Here is a 12,154-nt window from a genome sequence, read left to right as displayed (position 1 = left end):
AGTGGTGTGGACAGCCCAGCGCATCTGTAGTTGTGAACTTCCCACTATTCACCACATTTACAATGATAGGTGCATAAAAAGGACCCGAAGGATCACTGGGGTCCTGAGTCACCCCAACCACAAACTGTTCCAGCTACTACCAACTGGGAAACTGTACCACAGCAGAAACGCCAGGATAAACAGGCTCCGGGACAGCTTCTTCCTCCAGGCCATCAGACTGATTAATTCACGCTGACACAATTGTATTTCTAAACTATATTGACTGTATTGTTGACTGTACATACTATTTATTACAATTTACTATCATTCCAATATTGCACATTCAGACAGGGACATAAAGGTTTTTGCTCCTCATGTATATGAGGGGCATGAGACATAGTCTATTCAATACTTCATGATTTTTAAGCAGTGCTATTAAAGCTGATTCTGAATCTGATTCCACTCCTCATCGCCCCCATCCTCTCTCTTTGTCACACACCCCAGACCTCTGTCCCATCACCCACATCCAGTTTTCCTTCAGTGAACTAATTCCTTCCTTTCCCACTTACAAACCCTTCCCACCCACCACTATCCGCTTACACAGAGTTATCGAGAGTGATAGAGCACTACAGTATAGAAACAGGCCCTTTGGCCCATCTAGTCCATACTGAACTAATATTCCTCATCATCCCATTAACTTGCACCCAGAACAGAGCTGTCCATTCCCCTCCCATCCATGTATTCACCCAAACTTCTCTTTGATGTTGAAATCAAATCCACATCCACCACATCAGTCAGCAGCTTGTTCCACACTTGCACTAGTCTGAGAGTGAAGACATTCCCTCTCATGTTCCCCTTGATGATTTCACCTTTCACTCTTAACCTGTGATCACCAGGTCTTGACAAACACAACCTCAGTGGAAGTTGCCCGCTTGCATGTAGCCTAACTATACACCTCATAATTTTGTGAACCTTATCACCTCATTCCCCGAAGCTCCAGACCTACACCTGTATTCTATGATCTTTGCTCCACAAACCTCTGATGTCAGTCAGTAAACACACCACTCTAATTCTGAACCAGATCTCTGTCATTCCAAAGGTTGACAGACACTTCCCCAGTGAACCACTCTCTCATTAAATGCCCGGGTTTCTGTCCTCATCCTCTCTCTGACAACCCATCTTACCCAGCCCCATGGACCACGTCAGACAAAGAGGCTTCTTCATCTCCACAACAAAGCACACCAACTGTGAGTACTCTTGGATGAAGCAGAAATTTCACACAGGAAGGAGAATAAGACAACTGAACACTCATTGTCAGCCCGTTACGACGCACATCCAACAGCTGAGTTGGTTTTTGAGAATTTCAACATCACAGAGCGAGAGAATGTGAGACCCCGATGGACACAAGATCTAATACCTGAAGATCTCCCTCCCACTGAGAGAGAGGATGGTGATGGGATGGGTTGTCCTGTAGATGATCCATCGGACTGATCCTTCGTGGAAGCCTCCAGGTCTGGAACAAAGTAACAGAGACATGGGAGAGTCGCAGAGATTAAACAGGGACAATAATTCATAAAGATGTGAGATTCTACAGATGCAGAAAATCCAGAGCAACACACAAAATACTGGAAGAATTTAGCAGGTCAGACTGCATCTCTGGAGGGGAATAAACAGTGAATGTTTTGGAGTTAGACCCTTCATCAGCACTGGAGAGGAAGGGGGAGGAAGCCAGAATAAAGAGGTGGGGAGGAATACAGCTGGCAGTTGATAGGTGAAGCCAGGTGAGTGGGAAGTTGGGTGAGGGAGGGGTGATTTGAGAAACAGGAGGTGATATATGGAAGAGGTAAAGGGCTGAAGAAGGACTAATCCAATCAAAGACGGCCCTCCTTCCCCTCACACACACTGCTCTTTACTACCCTCTCTTCTCCTTCCCTCCACTTTGCTCTCACTCCTCTCTACACTATCTCTTTTTTCCATTCTCCCTACTTCACTTCCATTCTCACGCATCTCCTCTATTTCTCTCCGTCCTCCATCACCCTGTCCCTAATCTCTTCCTCTCTCTCCACCTCTCCACATCACTCTCTCTCATCCTCTGGCCCCTCCTTCACTCATCTCCATCCCCCACTGTGATCACACAGAAATTAAACACCCAGATCTGTAGAGATGTGGAGTAGACATCACAAGGACTGTAATGGTTTCCCGTTGTCCGTGTATTCCCCGTCCCGACACCGAATATTGAGCTACACGGCCCACAGTGCGGCAGCAATTCGGCAACCCGGCTTCAGGACGAACTCCTCCGGGGATGGAAAGCACTGAGATACACTGGTGCAGTGTGCAATGCATATATATTCAAAGGGTCAGAGGGCACTACAGAACAGAAATAGGCCCATCGGCCCATCTCGTCCATGTTGACCTTCTATGATGCCTACTCCCTTTGTTCCACACTGACTTCTATATTTATTGAGATACAACACAGAATGGGCCCTGCCAGTCCTTTGGGAGGTGCCACCCAGCTATCCACAAATTCAATCTGAGCGTAATCACAGAACGATTTTCAATGACCAGTTATCCCACCGACCGGTGCATCTTTGGTCAGTGGGAGGAAACGGTAGCACCTGGAGGAAATCCACGCAGGTATGGTGAGAACAGACAAACTCCTTACAGGTAGTGTCGGGAAATGAACACGGGTCATCTTCGACTGTAAACGTTGTGTGAATCACCTCACTACCATGCCACAGCCCTCCATACCAGTCCCATCGTTATACTCATCCAAACGTCTCTTTGTCAAACTAAACAACCACCCTCCGGCACAGTACATGTAACTCACACACAAATTAATATCACCACTCGTAAATTAATAAATAGTAAGCTGCATTTGCAAACACAGGTTAAAAAGTAGACAGCATCATGCCTCAGTGTGATGAGAACTGGCTGGAGGCAGGAAGTTCAGTGTCTTTCAGCCTGGGGGAAGAAGCTGTTTCCCGTCCTTGTGGCAGTCTCTATGATGCAAGACACCAGCCATATACCAGAAATTGGAGCGTGGTAAAAGTCACTTGGATCAGATGGGCTACACCCTTGGGTCTGAAAGAGGTAGCTGAAACGATTGTCAAGGGATTAGTAGTGACCTTTCAACAATCACTAGATTCGGGAATGGCTGTGGAGAACTGGAAAACTGCAAACGTCACTCCACCCTTTTAGAAAGGGAGGGAAGCAAAGACAGGAAATTATAAGCCAGTTAGCTTGACTTCAGCAGATGGGAAGGTGGAGACCATTATCAAGGATGAAGTTTTGGGGTACATGAGGCACATGATAAAATAAGCCTCAGTCAGCATGGTTTCCTTAAGGGGACTTCTTGCCTAACAAATCCATTGGAATTCTTTGAGTAAATAACAGGCAGAACAGGCAAGGAAGAATTATTGGGTGTTGTGTATTTGGATCTTCAGAAGGCCAATGACAAGGTGTCGCACATGATGCTTCTAAGCAAGTTAAGAGCCCATGATATCACAGGAAAGATACTGGCTACTGAAGATAGAAGATTGGCTGACCGACAGAGGCAACGAGTGGGAATAGAGGCATTCTCGTGACTGCCGGTGTCCTTCAGGGAGAATGGGGTTAAAAAAAAGATGTTCTAGCATTGGAGAGGGTCCAGAGCAGGTTCCCACGGATGGTTCTAGAAATGAAAGGGTTATCATATGAGGAAAGTCTGATGGGTCTGTACTCACTGGAATTTAGAGGGATGGGGGTGGGGGAATCTCATTAAAACCTTTCGAATGTTGAAAGGCCTGGACAGAGTAGATGCGGAAAGGATGTTTCCCATGTGGGAGAGTCTAGGACAAGAGGGCACAGCCTCAGGATAGAGGGGCACCCTTTCAATACAGAGATGCGGAGAAATTTCTTTAGCCAAAGGGTGGTGAATTTGTGAAATTTGTTGCCACATGCAGCTGTGGAGGCCAGGTCACTGGGTTTATTTAAGGCAGAGCTTGATAGGTTCTTGAGTAGACTTGGCATCAAAGGGTACGGGGAGAATGCTGGGAAATGCGGTTGAGGAGGAGATGGGAGAAAATGATCAGCATGATTGAAAGGTGGAGCAGACTCGATGGACCAAATGGCCTAATTCTGCTCCTATGTCTAATGGTCTTATTACCCAAACATGAGTTGTAGAGTTCATGAAAACTATGAAAAGAGGACAGAAATCCTGATTCGGTTTAATTCGGAGAAGGAAGTCTGAGAATCAGAACGGGAATGCTGCCGGAGCCATTTTGATTTTTTCTTCTCATCGGGGTTAAGAGAGGCGGGACTGCGCCGGAGGGTGACGTCGGGCAGTGAAGCGCGGTAGATTTAAAAGGAACACAGCCTTATACAGCGGGCAGCGGAGTGTGCAAGGGGGCAGGGTGAAGGCTTAAGCGGAAACGGGCGAGGCAAGGTAGGTTTAGTTTTCAATTTTTCCTGTTATTTGAGGAAAGAGGGAATTCTGAGTGTGAGGGCAGTTTGTTGTTCTCGGTGTCGGATGTGGGAGGCCCTGGAATCTCCTAACCTTCCAGACGTCCATTTCTGCGCCAGGTGCACAGAGCTGCAGCTCCTAAGGGACCGTGTTCGGGAACTGGAGCTGCAGCTCGATGACCTTCGTCTGGTCAGGGAGAGTGAGGAGTTGATGGAGAGGAGTTACAGGCAGGTGGTCACACCGGGGCCACGGGAGGCAGACAGGTGGCTCACGGTTAGGAAGGGGAAGAGGAATAGTCAGGTGCTAGAGAGTACCCCTGTGGATATACCCCTTGACAATAAGTCCTCCTGTTTGGGTACTGTTGGGGGGGGGGCAGCCTACCTGTGGGAAGCAATAGTGGCCGTGCCTCCGGCACAGAGTCCGGCCTTGTAGCTCAGACCAGTAGGGAAAGGAAGAGGAAACCAGTAGTAATAGGGGACTCCATAGTTACGGGGTCAGATAGGCGATTCTGTGGGCGCAATCAGGAGACCTGGATGGTAGTTTGCCTCCCTGGTGCCAGGGTCTGGGATGATTCTGATCATGTCCAAGATATCCTGATGTGAGAGAGTGAAGAACCAGAGGTTGTGGCATATGTAGGAAAAGGGAAGAGGTCCTGAAAGGAGAATACAGGAGAATACAGACAATAGACAGTAGGTGCAGGAGTAGGCCATTCGGCTCTACTAGCCAGCACCGCCATTCACTGTGATCATGGCTGATCATACACAATCAGTACCCCGTTCCTGCCCTCTCCCCACATCCCTTGACCCAGCTATCTATAAGAGCTCTATCTAACTCTTTCTTGAATGCATCCAGAGACTTGGCTCCACTGCCTTCTGGGATAGAGCATTCCACATATCCACCACTCTCTGGATGAAAATTCTTTAACGCATCTCTGTTCTAAATGGCCAACCCCTTATTCTTAAACTGTGGCCTCTAGTTCTGGACTCACCCATCAGCGGGAACATGCTTCCTGCCTCCAGTGTGTACAATCCCTTAATAATCTTATATGTTTCAATCAGATCCCCTCTCATCTTTCTAAATTCCAGTGAATACAAGCTCAGTCGCTCCAATCTTTCAACATATGACAGTCCCGCCATTCCGGGAATTAACCTTGTGAACCTACGCAGCACTCCCTCAATAGCAAGAATGTCCTTCCTCAAATTTGGAGACCAAAACTGCACACAATACTCCAGGTGGGGTCTCACCAGGGCCCTGTACAGCTGCAGAAGGACCTCTTTACTCCTATACTCAATTCCTCTTGTTATAAAAGCCAGCATGCCATTAGATTTCTTCACTGCCTGCTGTACCTGCATGCTTGCTTTCATTGACTGATGTAGAAGAACACCTAGATCTCGTTGTACTTCCCTTTTCCCTAACTTACCTCCATTTGGATAGTAATCTGCCTTCCTGTTCTTGCCACCAAAGTGGATAACCTCACATTTATCCACATTAAACTGCATCTGCCATACATTTCCCACTCACCCAACCTGTCCAAGTCACCTTGCATTCTCATAACATCTTCCTGACATTTCACACTGCCACCCAGCTTTGTGTCATCAGCAAATTTGCTAATGTTACTTTTAATCCCTTCATCTAAATCATTCATGTATATTGTAAACAGCTGCGGTCCCAGCACCGAACCTTGCGGTACCCCACTGGTCACAGCCTGCCATTCCGAAAGGGACCCATTAATCACTACACTTTGTTTCCTGTCAGCCAGCCAATTTTCAATCCTTGTCAGTACTCTGCCCCCAATACCATGTGCCCTAATTTTGCCCACTAATCTCCTATGTGGAACTTTATCAAAAGCTTTCTGGAAGTCCAGGTACACTACGTCCACTGGCTCTCCCTTGACAATTTTCATAGTTACATCCTCAAAAAACTCCAGAAGATTAGTCAAGCATGATTTTCCCTTCATAAAACCATGCTGACTCGGACTGATCCTTCTACTTCTATCCAAATGTGTCGAAATTTCCTCTTTTATAATTGACTCCGCCATCTTTCCCACCACGGACGTCAGGCTAACCGGTCCATAATTCCCTGTTTTCTCTCTCCCTCCTTTCTTGAAAAGTCGGACAACGTTAGCCACCCTCCAATCAGCAGGAACTGTTCCTGAATCAATAGAACACTGGAAAATGATCACCAATGCGTCCACGATTTCTAGAGCCACCTCTTTAAGTACCTTGGGATGCAGACCATCAGGTCCCGGGGACTTATCAGCCTTCAGACTCAAAGGTCTATCCAACACCGTTTCTTGCCTAATATAAATTTCCTTCAGTTCATCCTTTACCCTAGTTCCTTTGACCACTATTACATCTGGGAGATTGTTTGTGTCTTCCCTAGTAAAGACAGATCCAAAGTACCTGTTCAACTCATCTGCCATTTCCTTGTTCCCCATAATAAATTCACCCGTTTCTGTCCTCAATGGCACAATTTTGGTCTTAACTATTTTTTTGCTATTCACATACCTAAAGGAGCTTTTACTATCCTCTTTTATATTCTTGGATAGTTTATCTTTGTGCCTCATTTTTTGTTATCTTCTGTTGCTCTATAAAAACTTCCCAGTCCTCTGGTTTCCCACTCATCTTTGCTATGTTATACTTCTCTTTTATTTTTATACTGCCCTTTACTTCCCTCGTCAGCCACGGCCGCCCCTAACTCCACTTAGGATCTTTCTTCCTCTTTGGAATGAACCGATCCTGCACCTTCTGCATTATTCCCAGAAATACCTACTATTTTTGTTCCACTGTCTTCCCTGCTAGGGTATTGTTCCATTGAACTTTGGCCAGCTCCTCCCTCATAGCTCCAAAGTTCCCTTTGTTCAACTGTAATACTGACACATCCGATTTTCGCTTCTCCTTCTCAAATTGTAGGTTAAAACACATCGTATTATGGTCACTACCTCCTAATGGTTCCTTTACCTCGAAGTCACTGATCAATTCCGGTTCATTGCATAACACTAACTATAGAATTGCCTTCTCCCTCGTAGGCTCCAGTACAAGCTGTTCTAAGAATCCATCTCGGAGGCACTCCACAAACTCCCTTTCTTGGGGTTCAGTACCATTCTGATTCTCCCAGTCTACATGCATGTTGAAATCCCCCATGACAGCTGTATCATTACCTTTGCGACATGACAATTTTAACTCTTCATTCACCTTACACCCTACATCCAGACTGCTGTTTGGGGGCCTGTAGATAACTCCCATTAGGGAGTTAGGAAGGAATTTGAGAAGAAGAACCACCAAGGTAGTAATCTCGGGATTACTGCCTGTGCTACGCGACAGTGAGAGTAGGATGGAATGAGTTGGAGGATAAATGCGTGGCTGAGGGATTGGAGCAATGGGCAGGGATTCAAGTTTCTGCATCATTGGGACCTCTTCTGGGGCAAATGAGACCTGCACAAATAAGACGGATTGCACTTGAATACTAAGGGGACAAATATCCTGGCGGGAAGATTTGCTAAGTCTATTGGGGAGACTTTAAACTAGAATGGTTGGGGGGTGGGAATCAAATTGAAGAGACTAGGAGAGAGGAGGTTAGTTCTCAAATAGAGAATGCTTGTAGACAGTGTGTGAGGGAGGATAGGCAGGTGACAGAGAAGGGAAGTGCTCAGACTGAAGATGTAGGACAGAAGGATGAAAAAGAAGATAGTAAAGTTGTTTGCACCGTTAGGGATAAACAGAGAGAAACAGGTGAAGAATTTTTTAAATGCATTTATTTTAATGATAGCAGCATTGTAAGAAAGGTGGATGAGTTATAACAGTTATACAGTTATATTAATCGCAGAAGGATAGTGAGGGATAAAATTAGTCCCTTAGAGAATCAGAGTGGACAGCTATGTGAGGAGCCAAAAGAGATGGGCGAGATTTGAAAAATTTCTTTTCTTCGTTATTCACTAAGGAGAGGGATATTGAATCGAGTAAGGTAAGGGAAACAAGTAGGGTAGTTATGAAAACTATGACGATTAAAGAAGAGGAACTACTGGCGCTTTTAAAGAATATAAAATGGATAAGTCTCCGGATACTGACAGGATATTCCCTTGGACCTTGAGTGAATTTAGTGCAGAAATAGCAGGGGCTCTGACAGAAATATTTCAAATGTCATTAGAAACAGGGATGGTGCCGGAGGATTGGCGTATTGCTCATGTGGTTCCATTGTTTCAAAAGGGTTCTAAGAGTAAACATAGCAATTATAGGCCTGTCAGTTTGACATCAGTGGTGGGTAAATTAATGGAAATTATTTTTAGAGATTGTGTATATATAATTATCTGGATAGAAAGGGTCTTATTAGGAACAGTCAACATGGATTTGTGCGTGGAAGGTCATGTTTGACAAATGTTATTGAATTTTTGAAGAAGTTACTAGGAAGGTTGACGAGGGTAAAGCAGTGGATGTTGTCTATATGGCCTTCAGTAAGGCCTTTGACAAGGTTCCACAAGGAAGGTTAGTTAGGAAAGTTCAATCGTTAGGTATTATTATTGAAGTAGTATAATGGATTCAACAGTGGCTGGATGGGAGATGCCAGAGAGTAGTGGTGGATAACTGTCTGTCAGGTTGGAGGCCGGTGACTAGTGGTGTGCCTCAGGGATCTGTACTGGGTCCAATGTTGTTTGTCAAATACATTAATGATCTGGATGATGGGGTGATAAATTGGATTAGTAAATATACAGATGATAGTAAGGTAGGTGGCGTTGTGGATAATGAAGTAGGGTTTCAAAGCTTGCAGAGAGATTTAGGCCAGTTAGAAGAATGTGTTGAAAGTTGGCTGATGCTGATAAATGCTACATTTTGGTAGGACATACATGGTAAATGGTAGGGCATTGAGGAATGCAATAAAACAGAATGATCTAGGAATAATGGTGCATAGTCCCCTGAAGGTGGAATCTCATGTGGATAGGGTGCTGAAGAAAGCTTTGGTATGTTGGCCTTTAAAAATCAGAACATTGAGTATAGGAGTTGGGATGTAATGTTAAATTTGTACAAGGCATTGGTGAGTCTAAATTTGGAATATTGTGTACATTTTTGGTCACGAAATTACAGGGAAAATAGCAACAAAATAGATAGAGTACAGCGAACATCTACTGGAATGTTACCAGGATTTCAGCACCTAAGTTACAGGGAAAGGTTGAACAAGTTAGCTCTTTATTCTTTGGAGCGTAGAAGGTTGAGGGGGAACTTGATAGAGGTATTTAAAATTATGAGAGAGATAGATAGAGTTGACGTGGATAGGCTTTTTCCATTGAGAGTAGGGGAGATTCAAACAAGAGGACATGTTGAGATTTAATGGGAAAAGTTTAGGGATAACGGGTGGGGGAACTTCTTTACTCAGAGCGTGGTAGCTGTGTAGAACGAGCTACCAATAGAAGTGGTAGAGGCAGGTTTGATGTTGTCATTTAAAAGAAATGGTTAGGTATATGGACAAGAAAGGAATGGAGGGTTATGGGCTGAGTGCAGGTCGGTGGGACTCGGTGAGAGTAAGCGTTCTGCACGGACTAGAAGGGCCGAGATGGCATGTTTCCGTGCTGTAATTGTTATATGGTTATATGAAAATGAGTCTGTAGGTTGTGCAATCCGTTCGGAGATGAGGTGAGTGAAGTTATCCACATTGGTTTAGAAGCCTGATGATTGGTGTTCCTGAACCTCGGGGCGTGGGACCTCAGACTACTGGACCCATTTCCAACTTCAGACCCCATTCCTTCTTGACAAACCCGCTGACTCGACCAGTCAATCATTTAACTCTCCTCCTTCACAAAGCCCAGCTCTCAATCCTTGTTCCTGACTGTCAGACCACCTATAAGCTGCCCACAAAAACAGCCACAACGCTTGTTGTTGATAGGTAGAGCATCTTCCTTTCAACGCCCACACACAACACCAGCACCTCAGTATACAATTCTCTCCCCAATTCTGTAAGAGGGGCCTCAATGCACGACTGAGAATTTTCCAGACGGGGGACGAGCCACTGACATCGGTGATCCCCACCTCATGGGAAACCACTTCCAACAGGGGAGACGATACACACCAGCAACAAGGACATTCAGTGAGAGAAGTTGTCCATTCCCCAAAGAAGCAAGGTCTTGCTACCTGAGGATGTATCTCCTGCTGGGACAGGGGACAGTTCACCAGTAGACGATCCTTTGGCTTGTTCCTCTGTGGAATTCCAGTGAACTGGAATAAAGGACCACCGACATGGGAGGGTGACGGAGAGGAGACACCAAACCGGGTGATCAGGCAGGAACAGAGGGAAGAAACCATAACCATTCTGTATCCCTTCACCGATTCGCTCTCTCAAACCTCCGTCACTCAACGTGACTCCCCTCAGTGGGAGTGAGGAGGAATTTCCGGGACTGAAACCGAGGAGAATCATTCCCTTTGGTGAACCCAACCATGGATACCTGAGCTTGCAGACCCTGCTGGGGTGGTGGGCAAACCCGGACCAGGTCCTCCAGTCGCAGACCCCTGGGGTTCCTGAGTTGTGTCCGATTGGGAATCTGCAAAGAGAGAAACAGGGTGGGTGGGGACAGGTGAGCAGCGGATCAGGTTGGAGAGAGTAAATGAGATGGGGAGTGGTCATCATGAACAGAAACATCTATAATCTACCAGTGTGAAACTGGTCAAACCTCTGGATCAGGACACAACATAATCTCTGGGACAATCCATCCCTTCATCTTCACTCAAATCCCTCCTCTCAACTCAGTGCCCATTCCTCACTCCGCTGCCCCCTACCATCCTTCACTCCTCCACCTGCCACTCCTCACTCACGTGGATCATTCTCACCAACCACATAAATTGCAAATAAGAGAAAATCTGCAGATGTCGGAAACCCTGATGAAGAGTCTCAAGAGTCACAGAGAGGAAGGGAGGAATGAGTGACACAGGAGGGAGGGGAGGAGTGATGGAGGTGAGAGGGGAGGATGGTCAGAGAGAGGAAGGGAGGAATAACTGCGAGGAGTTACACGGTGACTGATGAGATATAGAAACGACCGGAGTGGGATTTGAGTAATTCAGTACGTGAACAGAAGGAAATGGGTTGAAACACAGAGGAGAGAGGGATGGAGAGAGAGGTGGGATGCTGGAGTGGGAGGAATGAGGTGAGTGAACAAAGAGTGATGACTGTGTAAGGAGAGTCGGGTAGAGAGATCAGTGAGAGTGACACTCCAACTGGAGGGAGGAAAGGACAGACTGAAAAGAAAGTGATGCAGACAGAGTGAATGCTGAGAGAGGGGGATGTGAGGAGAAGAATTTGAGAGACAAGTGTGGAGGATTTTTGGAGAAGATGAGGGAGATGAGGGACAGGTGAGGAGAAGAGAAGGTCCAAGAGGGGAGCCAGAGTGGGGATGAAAATGGAGAGGAGTGGTAGGGGGTAGAAATTACTGGAAATTACAGAAATCAATGTTTATGTCGACAGGATGGAGGCTACCCAGAAGGAATGTGAGGTGTTGCCCCTCCATCCTGATTCTGGCCTCATCAGGTGAGTGCAGGAGTCCTTGGACAGACACGTGGGAATGGGAATGGGGAGTTGAATTGAAATGGGTAGCCACTGGCACAACAATTTGGAAAGGAGGTCTCCGATCTGAAGAGATACCAAAACCATCCAGTCCCTGTTCAGCAACTCTCCCATGTGAATGTCTGTGACCAGTCACTACTCTCAGTCAAAGCCTAGATGAATATTTCGGGCTGAAGGAAAGAAAGATCGTTC

Source organism: Hemitrygon akajei, chromosome 18 (assembly GCF_048418815.1).
Source record: "Hemitrygon akajei chromosome 18, sHemAka1.3, whole genome shotgun sequence".
Taxonomy (NCBI): Eukaryota; Metazoa; Chordata; class Chondrichthyes; order Myliobatiformes; family Dasyatidae; genus Hemitrygon; species Hemitrygon akajei.
Note: the sequence above shows the minus strand (reverse complement) of the source record.